The sequence below is a fragment of the Lissotriton helveticus genome, chromosome 7, assembly GCF_964261635.1.
Source record: "Lissotriton helveticus chromosome 7, aLisHel1.1, whole genome shotgun sequence".
NCBI lineage: Eukaryota > Metazoa > Chordata > Amphibia > Caudata > Salamandridae > Lissotriton > Lissotriton helveticus.
The window spans coordinates 567,396,876-567,409,898 of NC_136068.1; the positions used below are offsets into that span (position 1 = coordinate 567,396,876).

Here is a 13,023-nt window from a genome sequence, read left to right on the forward strand (position 1 = left end):
ACTGGGAGCTCGTCGACTGCCGCCACGTGCAACTGGGCCCGGGCTGCGCCTGAGGTGGAAACCGAGATACTGCATTGTTCGGGGACATACGGCGACCTTCACGGGAGTGCCCGGGGACCCAACTAGCCTGCTGTCCTGCTTGGTGCGAGCACCCCGGGAGGAGAGAGGCCGTCTTGTGGGCGCTCCACTACTGTCCCCCAGGGCCCAGATTTGCGCGAGGGGCCCGGCTACTCCCATTGCAGCGGTCCCGGAATTGCGGTTGGGGCCCGGGGGGAAGTCTTTCACGACCCCTAGCTGATACACGGAGGTCAATCCGGAGCGGGAGGAGTTTCCCACCGCTGCACATCCCTGGGACTCAGTTCGACGACGCGGGCGAGACATGGGAAAGCCCAGAGGCCCCAAAGGGGACGGGAGTCCTGCCTCAGAAACGCCCGAAGATCCCACGCAGCCTGTAACGGACCTACAACAAATGCAGGACAGGATCCTGGAGGCCATAGCCGCTACGAAAGATGCCTTGCACCACGACATTGCGCAGGTGTCGGCTGGGCTGGGGCTCCTGCGCGCTGACCACGCAAAACTAACGGACAGAGTCAAGGAAGCGGAGGCCACCCTAAAGGACTTGGTACCGGCGCAGAAGTCGATGGATGGGAAGCTCACGGAAGCGCTGGACCGGATTCATACCCTGGAGAGGAGAGCCGAAGACGCTGAAAATCGCAGTCGGCGGAACAACGTGTGCCTCGTGGGCCTTCCAGAAAAAAAAGAGGGAACGGACATGGTAAGCTACTTGCACGAATGGCTGCAGTCAGTGGTGGCCCCGGAGGGCCTGTCCCCCTTCTTCACTCTGGAGCGGGCGCACCGAGTGCCGTCGAGACCCCCGAAGCCGGGATTCCCGCCTCGCCCAGTGGTCATAAAACTGCTACACTACAAGGACAGGGACTGGCTGTTGCGGCGAGCCAGGGAAGCGGGTCCGTTCCAGGTCGACAACAGTAAAGTTACACTGTTCCCGGACTACACGTTCGAAACCCAAAAACTGCGCGCCTCCTTCCTCTCTATCAAAAAAGAGCTCAGGGCGGAAGGCATACAATACTCGCTGCTGTTCCCGGCCAGACTCCGAGTAGTAGTGGACGAGAACACCCTGTTCTTCCCGACGTCGGCAGAGGCATGGGCCTGGTGGGACACCTACAAGGCTGGCACGGATGGGGCTCGTTTTCGGGCTGAAGAGGAGCGCCAGGAACATTCACTTAGGCGATTGAAACGACACCGAGGGCACGGACAAGGCCCCAAAAGACCGACGAACTTTCAAACAGCGGATGAACGTAGAGCAGCACTGCAGGCGGTGAAAGAGGTATCGGGGTCAGCACTAACCCAATCGGAGAGGGGCTCGGGCTCGGAGGACCAGGGTACGGGCTCAGACACTGAACTTTCGGAGCTGGGAGGAGCCAGAGGCCCGAAGGTCACGCCACAGACATCGGGAGAAATCATCGAGAGCTGAACCCTCGACAAGGTACCTGGTTGAGTTGCGGGGGCTTGCTGCAATTACTAAGAACTTTGGAGCAGACTGCTGTAAGGCTGAAATGGTATGGGACTTGTTGTGTATAGTAGGGCGGGGGGTTAGGAGACAGCACCTAGAGGGTCCAGAGGCTAGCGTGCGCACCCTGAGGCCCATAAGGCCAACGTAGCATTGACTACGTATTAGAGAATTAGTGAGCACGTTGCTCTACGGTTTGGATGGGCGCGACTCTTTTGAAGTTAAGTCCTGTTCTGGGGGAGGGGGGGCCTGGAGAGGTTGGGGAGACTCTAGGAGCAGCTTGGGGAGGGGGGGTCAGGGGACGGTTGGGGACGGGAGGGGTCGGGGTCAAGTCTGTGGTCAGGATGCAAACTACCAGAAGTCCACTTTACCTCCAATGGGACAATGGCTAATGTTGGTCCGTTGAAATGTGTGTCCTGGAATGTGCGGGGCTTAAATACAATGGTGAGGAGACACAAAATCCACTCGTACCTGGTTCGTAGAGGGGTGCATATTGCATTCCTACAAGAGACCCATTTAACCAAAAAAGAGGGAATTGCGCTCCAGCGTAGGTGGAGGGGCCACTTATTCTAAACTGCGTACTCTGCATTTGCTAGGGGAGTGCTAATTTGGGTTAGAACGGGACTCCCCCTTCAGGTGACTAGGCACACAGAGGACCCGGACGGGAGGTTTGTGGCAGTCGAGGGACTACTTAGAGGCCGACACATAGTGCTCTCTAGCATTTACGCACCGAATGTGGATCAAGCAACATACGTTACAAGTCCCTCCAGGGGGCTTGCCAGCTACTTCACAGGTCCAGTGCTGATGGGAGGGGACTTCAACTCCATAGAGGATGTTACCTTAGACAGATCGCACCCACCACTTCGCACCTCCCCTGTACACCGGTTGGCGAAATGTAGGTCTGAATGGCAGAGTACATGGGACCTAACCGACTTCTGGCGCGCACAGCACCCCACTGAGCAGGATTACTCATTCAACACCAGTTTACACGACTTACATGTACGCCTAGATTCCTTTCTATGCTCCCCTGCGGTACTTACTGCGGTGGCCCGGACAGAATACTTAGCACGTACGTTGTCTGACCACAATCCGCTCCTCCTGACGCTGGACTGGATGACTGAACCTCCTAAAATCCCGACATGGTGACTGCGGCCGGACACACTGGATGACCCGCCCTTCCGTGCCGAGCTGGGAGAGCGGATCACCCAGTATTTTGTGGAGAACGAGGGCACCGCCTCGTCCAGAGCTGCAGAGTGGGATGCGTTTAAAATAGTGGTGAGAGGACACAGCATTGGGAAATATGCGGGAGTACGCAAAACGTTGATAGATGACCTGGAAAAGGCTGAGCGCACACTACGAGAAGTGGAACTGGACCGACCTAATCGCCCTGAACTACAGGAGAAAGTGAGTGGGGCGCGGGAAGCAGTAGCAGTGGAGGTGGAGCGCCTTTGTAGCTTCGATTATAAGACATACTTAACGAAGACTCTAGCTGAAGGAGACAAAACGGGAACACTCTTGGCCTGGCTGGCAAACCCCAATAGGAATAGTCAGCCAATCTTGGCCTTACAGGGAAGTGGGGGTCACACCCATACTGCACAATCTGCAATACTAGACTGTTTCAGATCATACTACGAGAGATTGTATAGAACGGAGCTGAGTGACCACACTGAAGCGCTGGACGCTTTTCTGAGCGACCTGCAGCTCCGGCACCTAGAGCAAGAACAAGCTGACGCTCTGGGAAGCCCAATTGACTTGGCCGAAATAAGGGGAGCAGTGAGGCGAATGGCGCGTAATAAAACACCGGGGATGGATGGGTTGCCCATTGAGTTCTACGGGAGATACCTAGACCAACTAGCCCCGAGACTCCAAATGATTTATAACGAGGCCAAGGAGGTAGGCAGACTCCCCCGCTCGATGAGCGAGGCCATAATGATCCCTTTATTGAAACCACGTAGAGAGAGTACAGACCCTGCATCCTATAGGCCATTATCTATGCTAACGACCGACTACAAAATACTGAGTACGGTGCTGGCCACCAGGCTGCTAACCCATATGCAAGATTTGGTCCATAAAGACCAATCAGGTTTTATTCCCACAAGAAACACTACACACAACATTCGTAGGCTACTCAGGCTGGTGGACACTCCGCCCCCTGAGGCGAGATCCCCCCTGGTGTTGGCGGTCGACATAGAGAAGGCCTTTGACAGCCTGGAATGGAACTACCTATATAGAGTGATGCAAGGATTTGGCCTAGGAGAGGGATAAATACGGTGGACGAAAGTGCTCTACTCCTCAGCGAGAGCAAGGGTAAGGGTCGGATCGTTGGTGTCGGACCAATACGAAGTAACTCGGGGAAACAGACAAGGGTGTGCACTTTCCCCCCTGCTATTTGCGCTTGCGGTGGAGCCTCTTGCGGCTAAGGCTAGAAAGGGGGAATATTACACCGGGCTGGTCCACGGAGGAGAACTCCATTACATCTCCTTATATGCGGATGACCTCCTCCTCTTTTTGGACAATGCAGAAGAGGCTGTGGGGGGTGCCGAGAGGCTACTGGAGCGCTTTGGTGATATATCGGGGCTGCGGGTAAATTGGTCAAAAACCTGTCTCTTCCCGCTACGGAGGGGGGAGGAAAGCCCTTCACTCCGCCAGACCCTTCGCTGGGAACCCCATTGCCTGAGCTACCTCTGGGTGCACGTCTACCATGCCCCGGCGGACCTCCTAGACGGTAACATAGGCCGCTGCATCCGTTCCTTGAGGAGTTGTATGTTTTTCTGGGCCACTCTGCCCCTTTCGACGGCGGGCCGAGTTGCACTTCTGAAAATGGTGGCTCTGCCGTGACTACTATATTTCTTCCGAACCCTCCCCGTGTGGATACCCGGAGCGACCTTCAAACAATTGAAATCAATGCTGGTGTCCTTTTTATGGGGAACTGGCAGACGCAGAATAGCACTGGCAACGCTAACCCGCCCTAAAGACGAGGGGGACCTGGCTGTCCCGGACTTTGAGCTCTACTACTTAGCAGCTCAGTTGCAATTCTTCACGCAGGAAGTAGCGAGAGTGTATCGCGGCCCGGAGCAGGGGAGGGAGATCGGCACGCCCCGCCATGTCCTCGCATATATCACTCTGCAACAAAAACTACTTCTACGGGAGCTCTCCCAGGAGGAACGGACCCTTCGTTTGTGCTGGAACCGCTCGCACAAGCGAACCGGACCTGGTCACCCATATGCTCCCGAAATCCCGCTGGGCATGGTGACGGCACTCCCGCATGGCGGGGACTGGTCGGGACTGCATCTCTGGGAAGAGGCGGGGTTGCAGATGGTAGGTGACCTCTATGAGGATGGGGTGTTGTCCCCATACCAGGCCTTGCAAGAGCGGTACGATCTTCCGAGGGGGGACTACCTACTGCACGCGGCGGTGGTGAGAGCCATACAGGTGCACTGGGGGGGCCTCATAGAGCCTGTAACATCGCTAGAGTGCCAATATACCATGATGGCGGCGGGAACATTTAAAGACACTACATGGTCACAGCTGGTGCGGAGAGCCAGAAAGAGTACTAGGAACGCGTGCTTCCAATTGATACACCTCTATATTCTCCACCGAGCCTACCTCACCCCGAGTAAAATCGCAGCGTACTTTCACGTAGCAGACGCGGCATGCCCTAGATGCAATCAAGTAGGAGCTGACCTAGTCCATATGTTAAGGGGTTGTCCCTGTTTGCAAGAGTATTGGACAGAAATCGAAGAGACCCTGAACGCAGTCACAGAAAGGGAATTGCATTATGATAGTGCAGTCTCCATTTTACATTGGTTCCCTCACACGAAGAAGAACAAACTGTCGAGTAAATTTATAGACATGGGCTTACTCATAGCAAAGAGAGAGTTGACCAAGGGGTGGAAATCGAAGATGGCACCGACACACAGGAGGTGGCTGAATGAATTCCTGAAGTGGGCGACTGCGGAAAGCACGATACGTTACCAAATGGCTCGCCGTAGTTCAGATGACAAGGCGCAAGAAGCAGCGATGATGTGGGAAATACTAGTCCAGGCACTAAGGGATGGCGCAATAGAAGAGGAAGGAGGGGAGGAGACCCAAGTCGCGACAACCCGAACAGTGATGGTCACGTCCGCAGCGCTTCCACAGGACGCACACACGCAGTAAAACGCAATAGCTCCGTGATCCCATGATTTAAGCACACATGATTGCACCGAGCACAGACGCAGACACCGGGAGGGGAGGGAGGGGAGGGGGGTTCAATGTTAAGGGTTCCCACAGTAGACCAAGTACGTCTTTATTGGACCATCAGTGCGACGCAACACATTAAACGATTAAAAGCAGAGGGCGGAGATCCTTTAATATTGACAGTGGTGACGGGCTCGGCCCGAAGAGTGTACTGTATAGCGAATTGACGCCGCCCTGCCTCCGGGATGAGGGCTAAATGGCTGTGTCCAACACAACTGGGAAGCATTCGATAAGCTATAACTCTGTACTGTATGATACTCAATGTGGCACTGTATGTTATACATAACCCTGCAATAAAAAATTGTTTAAAAAAAAAATAATAAAAATACAAGCGATTGATACCAACGTGTGTATAAACTCACTCAAAAAAACAAAGTACAAGGATGTACTGCTCCATTAACACCTAGTTACTGTTAAACAATGGTGCCTTAATGCCTCAATCATACGTTCAAGTTCCTGACCACGTGAAATGACGTTTAAAATCCGAGTGGCCCAGCTGCCCCAATGGTGTCTGTCGAAAAATAACATGTGTCTGGCGCAAGAATGTGCCCCGTAAGAAAGAAAGCGTGCCTTCTTAATTGTGATACCGAACTTTAATGTGCTCGTGGCATAGATCAGAATCCAAGTGAATGAGAACCCGGTGCAACCCAGAAGTTAATAAAGTGAACTCCGCTTCACCTAAAATAGAAGACGTCGCAATGCCGGGACGTGGTGTCAATTACATGGAATAAAAGAATGTGTAAAGTGACAAAGGATTGAAAGGAAACAAAAAATAGAAAATGTAAATGTGAGTCACTGTCTCCAATGTACAATAACTGTGAATGGAAACCATGTAAGTAAGACGCGTACTGTGGATCGAATTCAGGCAAGTAATACCCACTGGCATCCTAAACATAAGGTCAGGAACAACTTCATGCATTACGGGTGTTTATACTTAAAGGAGCGCAATCACAACCTTTGTTTTTGCAATGGAATTGATAGCACAGGGCATGAACGGGCCCTGCTCCATTAAGCACATCACAGGTGAGGGTGAGCACTGGACATTATTCAAATGAGCCCTGCGGAATAGCTCAGCTGGGGGGCTCAGGTCAGGGCTACATAAGCGGCGCCTTGGCTGCTAGAGACACCTTCATCTCCTGCTCACCAGCACAGCCAATAAGCCGACCTTTTCATGAGTACCGGTACTCTCCAGGGCAGTGGAGAAGTGCCGGTATTCAGAGTGATAATTCTAAGAAGTGCCGGTACTCAGTACCAGTGAGTACCGGCCCATTTAAAGCACTGGTTGTAGAACAATAACAGTTTAAATAAGTACTTCTCAATGCAGTGTTATAATGTGCCTATTAGTGTCAAATCTCCGGCGTTAAAGAACAGTCGATGTTGTAGCACCCAGAAGAATGTGCTGCATGGCTTAGAAATGATAAGGTCCCAAAAGCGAGACCTATTGGCTATGCCAATGCTTGGTATTTTAGTTGATGCGAGAGGAACGATAAATAATCTCCCATGTTTATACGTGTGTAAGTGCTTTCGCTACGTGACACTCTAGGGTGGAAGTTATTTGGCCCGAGGTTATCTACATGCACTTGCAGAGATCGCACGTTATCAGGACTTTAAGTGGGCCTGGTCCTGTCGGTGCTCAGCACCAGCAGTTCTTTAAAGCAGGTGCTGAGACAGGTCCTTATCGGGCTCTCCAGTTTTGCCCTCGCCCTCAGTGTGTAAAGAAAATTCTTAACACTGACTGTGATTTAGCTTCAAAGAGACTCGTTATAGTTCTTTCACAGCCTCATCATTTCAGAAGTGAACCATTTTCAATATTACATAAAACAAAGCCATAGCTGTTGTTTATTTATCTTACGCAAGTAGCAACCATTGACAAAGTCAATAGTCCTGGCTTGTTGTCGCTGTAATGTTACTTGTATTATCATACCTGCCAGCTCACAGGGTGCCACCGTGTGGCACATGATATCGGCTCCCATCACACGGTCTCCCGGTGAGGAGCCGATATCACACAGTGGCAGGGAGCATTAGCTGAAAACCACTGTAAATAGTTGTTTTCAACTCGTGGTCCAAGGCTTTGAACTGCAGACTTCCATTAAGGGGTGTGAAAACAACCCATGACATGGCACCAGTTTCAGCAAGCTTTTTTAGGTCGAGCCTGGGCAGCGCATGCGCTGCTCTGCGAGGCATGCTGTATTCAGGTAGGGACCTGAAGCTCCGCCCATTCTCTGCCCTAATTTTTCATTGGCTTGTGTCATTATTGTCCACTGCAAACTGGCTGTTTATTAGTCAATAGGCTTAGAAGTCCATCCTTACTAGCGCCTTGTCTCATTTTGTAACCTCCCATGGCGACACCCCAGTTACTTGTGTTGTTACTCTGTAGGCTTTAATTACAACCTCTGAGCACTATTTTCTCATGTAGCTTTGTCCTGCCTGCAGGACAAGCTCTCTCCTAACTTTTTCTTTTTTTATAGCAACAGCGCCGAATGTAGTTGCAAAGCAATAGGCCTCACATTTGCGAGAGTTTGAGCTATTGGCATTGTAAATGATGATGCCTTTTATTTATGTGTTTTAAAAACAACACATAAATAAAAGGCATTGTCATTTACAATGCCAATAGCTCAAGCTCTCGTATATGCGAGACCTATTGCATTGCAAATGCTTGTTTTTTTTGGGGGGGGGGGCTTGGGGGGCAGGTGGGGTTCAAAATTGGCTTGTAGTACTTCCTGGCACGAGGCCCACACCCTCCTCACACTATGAGATTGTTCTTCAAGTTGGCAGGTTTGTATTATATATCTGAATGCAATGACAGAAGCAGCAAAATAGCAATCAGGCGGTACACACTGTGCTATGCATAGATATTTTGCTTATGCATTCTTAAGCCACGCCCTTAATTACATCGGCCACGCCCCCTTCAGAGACCCCCCCATGTTTTCATCCCACTTAAAGCCCTGCATTTATACCTTTCTCCTTTCCTTCTATAAGTATTCATCCATGTGTGAGTTTTACTGTACAATATGAGACCAAGTGGGTATTTTGTAAAGTTGTAAAATGGTCCATGGAGCATAGAAGAGAAGGGGGTAGGGTGGTGTTTGTAAGTCATCCATTAACTAGCTGTGTCACTATTGTTTTAATTGAAATAGGGCACTTAAGCCCTTCCTACATGAAATGACACGCCTTTTTTTTCTCAAAAGTAGCTACATGGACACACGTACTTGTCAATAATTCCCACACATTTGCAGTTCAATAGCAGCGTTAATGCCCCGGTTACTTACCGGTAATCTTCATTACTCCGAGTCCTTGTCTTCCTTGCCACTGTAGTTACACTTGAGCCTCCGGCTCCCACAGAAACTCCAAGCCAACTTTTAGCATTCCAGTCTCCCTCTCCCTCCTCCAAGATGGCCCCCAGTGGCTACACTTAACACATAGGAGGGGAGAGGGCCAAATAATTACAATCTACCACCCCGAGCCCCCATAGGTTCTCAAGTACACACACAAAGGGGGTGGAGAGCAAAAGACAAAACTTATAACAAAGCAGACAAACTCATCTGTTTGAAAAAACTGCCCTCACTCACATACCGAAGTATGTGACATGCTTCATCATAGGGCCTGCGTGCAATACGCCCTGGTGTAGCCACACACAGGGCGGAGCATAAGGGAGGGGAAAAAATAATAAATTCCACACAACACAACGTACGACCATGAAACTCAACATATAAAACACGTAACATGTAGTGTGATATAGCAGTGCCAATCACCAAGTGTCTCAAAAATAGTAGTGCGACAAAAAAGGATGCAGTTAATAGGAAGTGATTTAAAACTGGTTTAAGGGTACCAACCAAAACATTTTTTATTATTCACAGGTTACCCCACCACGATTAAAAAGAGAAAGGATGGGTAATATCTTGGTGAGAAAATGAGGTTTCTCAAGACTTCCCTCCTGGTACTGCTGTGGTCAACATGTTTCGACCGACTTACTGTGCCTCGAAAGTTCACCCCCGTTTTCTTCAGGACTGATGTCGCTTCCAGTACCACTTCTGGTCCCACCGTATTTCGGTTAGTGTGCCTCAAAGTACCAGCCGTCTACCTAGATTCCAGCTCCTCTTGTCACGTGTGGAGAATGTTCCCAGTAGTCAGGGAGAACATTAGCTAGTAAAGGACAGAAAAGAGACAGCATAGACATGCTATACTCCCAGGTAATCTCTTCTCATCCCCATACTTCAGAAAACATCTGTTTGAGTTCCCTATATGGTCAGCGAGGTGAAGGTGCACCCTCTTTCCCTTCTAACCCGGGTCTGAGAATGATCCCTCGGGTCTCGAAGTCCAACACACTCATTAAGTAGTATTGCCAGTATCTACATAAAACGCTGTGTGTGTACCCCAGTGGCTACAGCCAATCCCATAAAGGGATACAGAAACCAGCCAACCGACCTGAAAAACCAAGCCGCAGACATGAAGCCACCAACAGGCCCGGGAGGGAAGGTAAACTATACTTTGGCGAGGAAGACAAGGACTCGGAGTAATGAAGATTACCGGTAAGTAACCGGGGCATTACCTCCTTGTCCGTCTTCCTCGCCACAGTAGTTACACGTGAGCCGATACCAACGGTATCAACTTCATGCAAGGAAAACAGCTCACAAGATGAAGGCATCAAAACCAAGGGCCTTATTTATGAAGGACTTGCGCCGCCGGTGCGTCACTTTTTCCCATGTTAAAAGTGACGCACCGGCGGCGCAAGTCCTTCATAAATCTGCCCCCAAATGTTTAATAAACAAGAGGCAGATAAACAAAATAAACCCCATCAAGAAACAAACATCAGCAGTCAGTACAAAAGAGGCAAATGAAACAGAGCCCCCACCCCTAACCTGAAGACGGTAATGGGACATGAAGGTGTGAGGGGACGACCAAGTGGCAGCCTGGCAAACATCCGCCATGGAGACCCCTTTAAACGCCGCCCAAGAGACAGCCACAGGCCTGGTGGAACGGCCTTGAACAGGGTGGGAAGGAACCTCGGAAACCAAATCATATGCCAACAAAATAGTCTCCTTAATCCAACGACTGACCGTGGAAGGGGAAGGCTTCAAGCCCTGACGGGACAAACCAAAATTGACAAACAAATTGTCCACCTTACAGAAGGAAGACGTGCGTGACAAATATATCAAAAAGGCACGCCGAACATCCAACAGATGCAAAAGACACTCCTCAGCCGAGGAGGGATCAGGGCACAGAACAGGAAGGACCACCTCCGCAGACCGGTGAAAGAAGGAATCAACCTTCGGAACAAAAATAGGATGAGGCCTCAATACCACCCGATCCAACAAAACAACAAAAAATGGAGCAGACCGTAGGAAAGCCCCCAACTCCCCAATACGCCTGGCAGAGGCAATAGCCACCAGAAAGACGACCTTAAGCGTCAAAAACTTCAAGTCAACCGACTCCAAAGGCTCGAAAGGAGGCGATTGCAAGGAACGCAACACCACAGGAAGGTCCCAAGGAGGAGGACACAGGATAGGACGGGTACGCTGAAAAGACAGAGACTTAAAAAGCCTCACCACCAAAGGAGCCACTGAAACCAAAGGAAGGATATGAAAGGCTCGAATGGCGGCCCACTGTGCACGAAGAATAGAAATGGCCAAACCCAACTCAAAACCATCATTCAGGAAATCAAGAATGCGAGCCGGGTCCAAAGAAGTCATCGACAGATCACGACGAACACACCAGGAAGCAAAGTTATCCCAATGCTTAGCATAGGATTTCCGAGTAGAAGGCCTCCGGGACAGTTGAATAACACCAGCCACAGTCAACGAACAACCACCACGAATCAACGAATCCCTCTCAAGAGCCATCCCCGCAGACCCATGGACCGGAATACAGGCAGAGGAAGAAGAGGGCCCAACAAAGGGTAAGGCACAAAAGGCAAGGCCCACCCCGGAGTCACAGCCAATTCCAACAACAGGGGATACCAAGGGCGACGACACCACCCTGGAACAATCAGAAGGACAAAGGACCCCTCCCTCTTGATCTTCTGCAAGACCGCCGGAATCAGGGGAACAGGGGGAAAGGCATACAAGAGGCCCCTCAGCCAAAGAAAAGACAGAGCATCCACCCTCCAAGCATCCCGGCAAGGCATAATTGTGCAAAAGCAGCAGACCTTGGCATTCTCCTGGGAAGCAAAGAGGTCCACTATCGGAGACCCAAACATCCGCTCCAACCTCCTGAACATCGACAGCGTCAGGGATAAAGACCCCATGGAAGGAAACACCCGGCTCAGACAGTCCGCCACAGTGTTCTCCCGACCAGGCAGGTAAATGGCAGACAGGGACGCCAGGTGCAACTCCGCCCACGAACAAATCCGACGACGGAGGCAACTGAGGGAAATATCCCTGCAACCCCCCTGACGATTGACATAGGACATCACCACCTGATTGTCCGTCCGGACCTGCACATGGTGACCCCGAAGAAGATCCGAGAAGGCCAACAGACCCAACAGAACAGCCTTCAGCTCTTTGTAGTTGGACGAACATGACATCACAGAGAGACCCCACACTCCTTGAGTTGTAGAATCCCCCAGAGTAGTACCCCAACCCAGCAAGCTGGCATCGGTAGTGAGAACCAGAGATGGAACAACCAGAAACGGGCGACCCCAAGACAGATGATCCTCGTCCAACCACCAACTCAGGACCACCCGAACCCCCGAGGACACAGGGATCAAAACATCCATATCTAGGGAACAGGGGCCCCAATGCAGCAAAATGTGTGACACCACTGGATACATGTGAAGGCGAGCCCACGGCACCGTCAACAAAGACGCCGACATCAGACCTTGAACTCTCGACCATAGGCCCACAGGATGAGAAGTCCCCAACAACAGGGAACGAACAGCAGACATCAGGGACAGATTCCGAGCAGGGGGCAGGAACACCATCCCCAACTGAGTCTTGAAAAGGGCTCCAATGTAAGTCAATTCCTGTGCAGGAACCAGGGAGGACTTCCGAACATTCACCTGGAAGCCGTGATACTCCAGGACATGGCACACTCTCCGGACATGCAACTCCGCCTTAGAAAGAGAAGAAGCAGAAATCAAAATATCGTCCAGATAGGGAAAAACACTAATGCCCTCCCCATGTAAATGGCCAACAAGAGGAGCCAGAACCTTAGTAAAAACCCTGGGCGAAGAGCAGAGCCCAAAAGGCAATACCTGGAACTGGTAGTGACGACCCAGGATGCAGAACCGCAGAAACTTCTGAGAGTCGGGGTGAACA

The 13,023-nt window shown here is 51.0% G+C and overlaps 1 protein-coding gene across 2 annotated transcripts in view; it reads right to left on the reverse strand.

Annotated features, from left to right (window-relative positions):
• LOC144768757 (interferon-induced very large GTPase 1-like) overlaps positions 1-9,912 on the reverse strand; it is a 690,917-nt gene extending 681,005 nt beyond the window's left edge. Inside the window, exon 1 of one of the 2 annotated variants that reach the window (XM_078652668.1) lies at positions 9,740-9,912. The gene's annotated coding sequence lies outside the window, so the exon portion shown is untranslated. The remainder of the gene's footprint in view (positions 1-9,739) is intronic. The other variant, XM_078652665.1, reaches the window with a different exon arrangement.
• Positions 9,913-13,023: the final 3,111 nt, after the last annotated feature.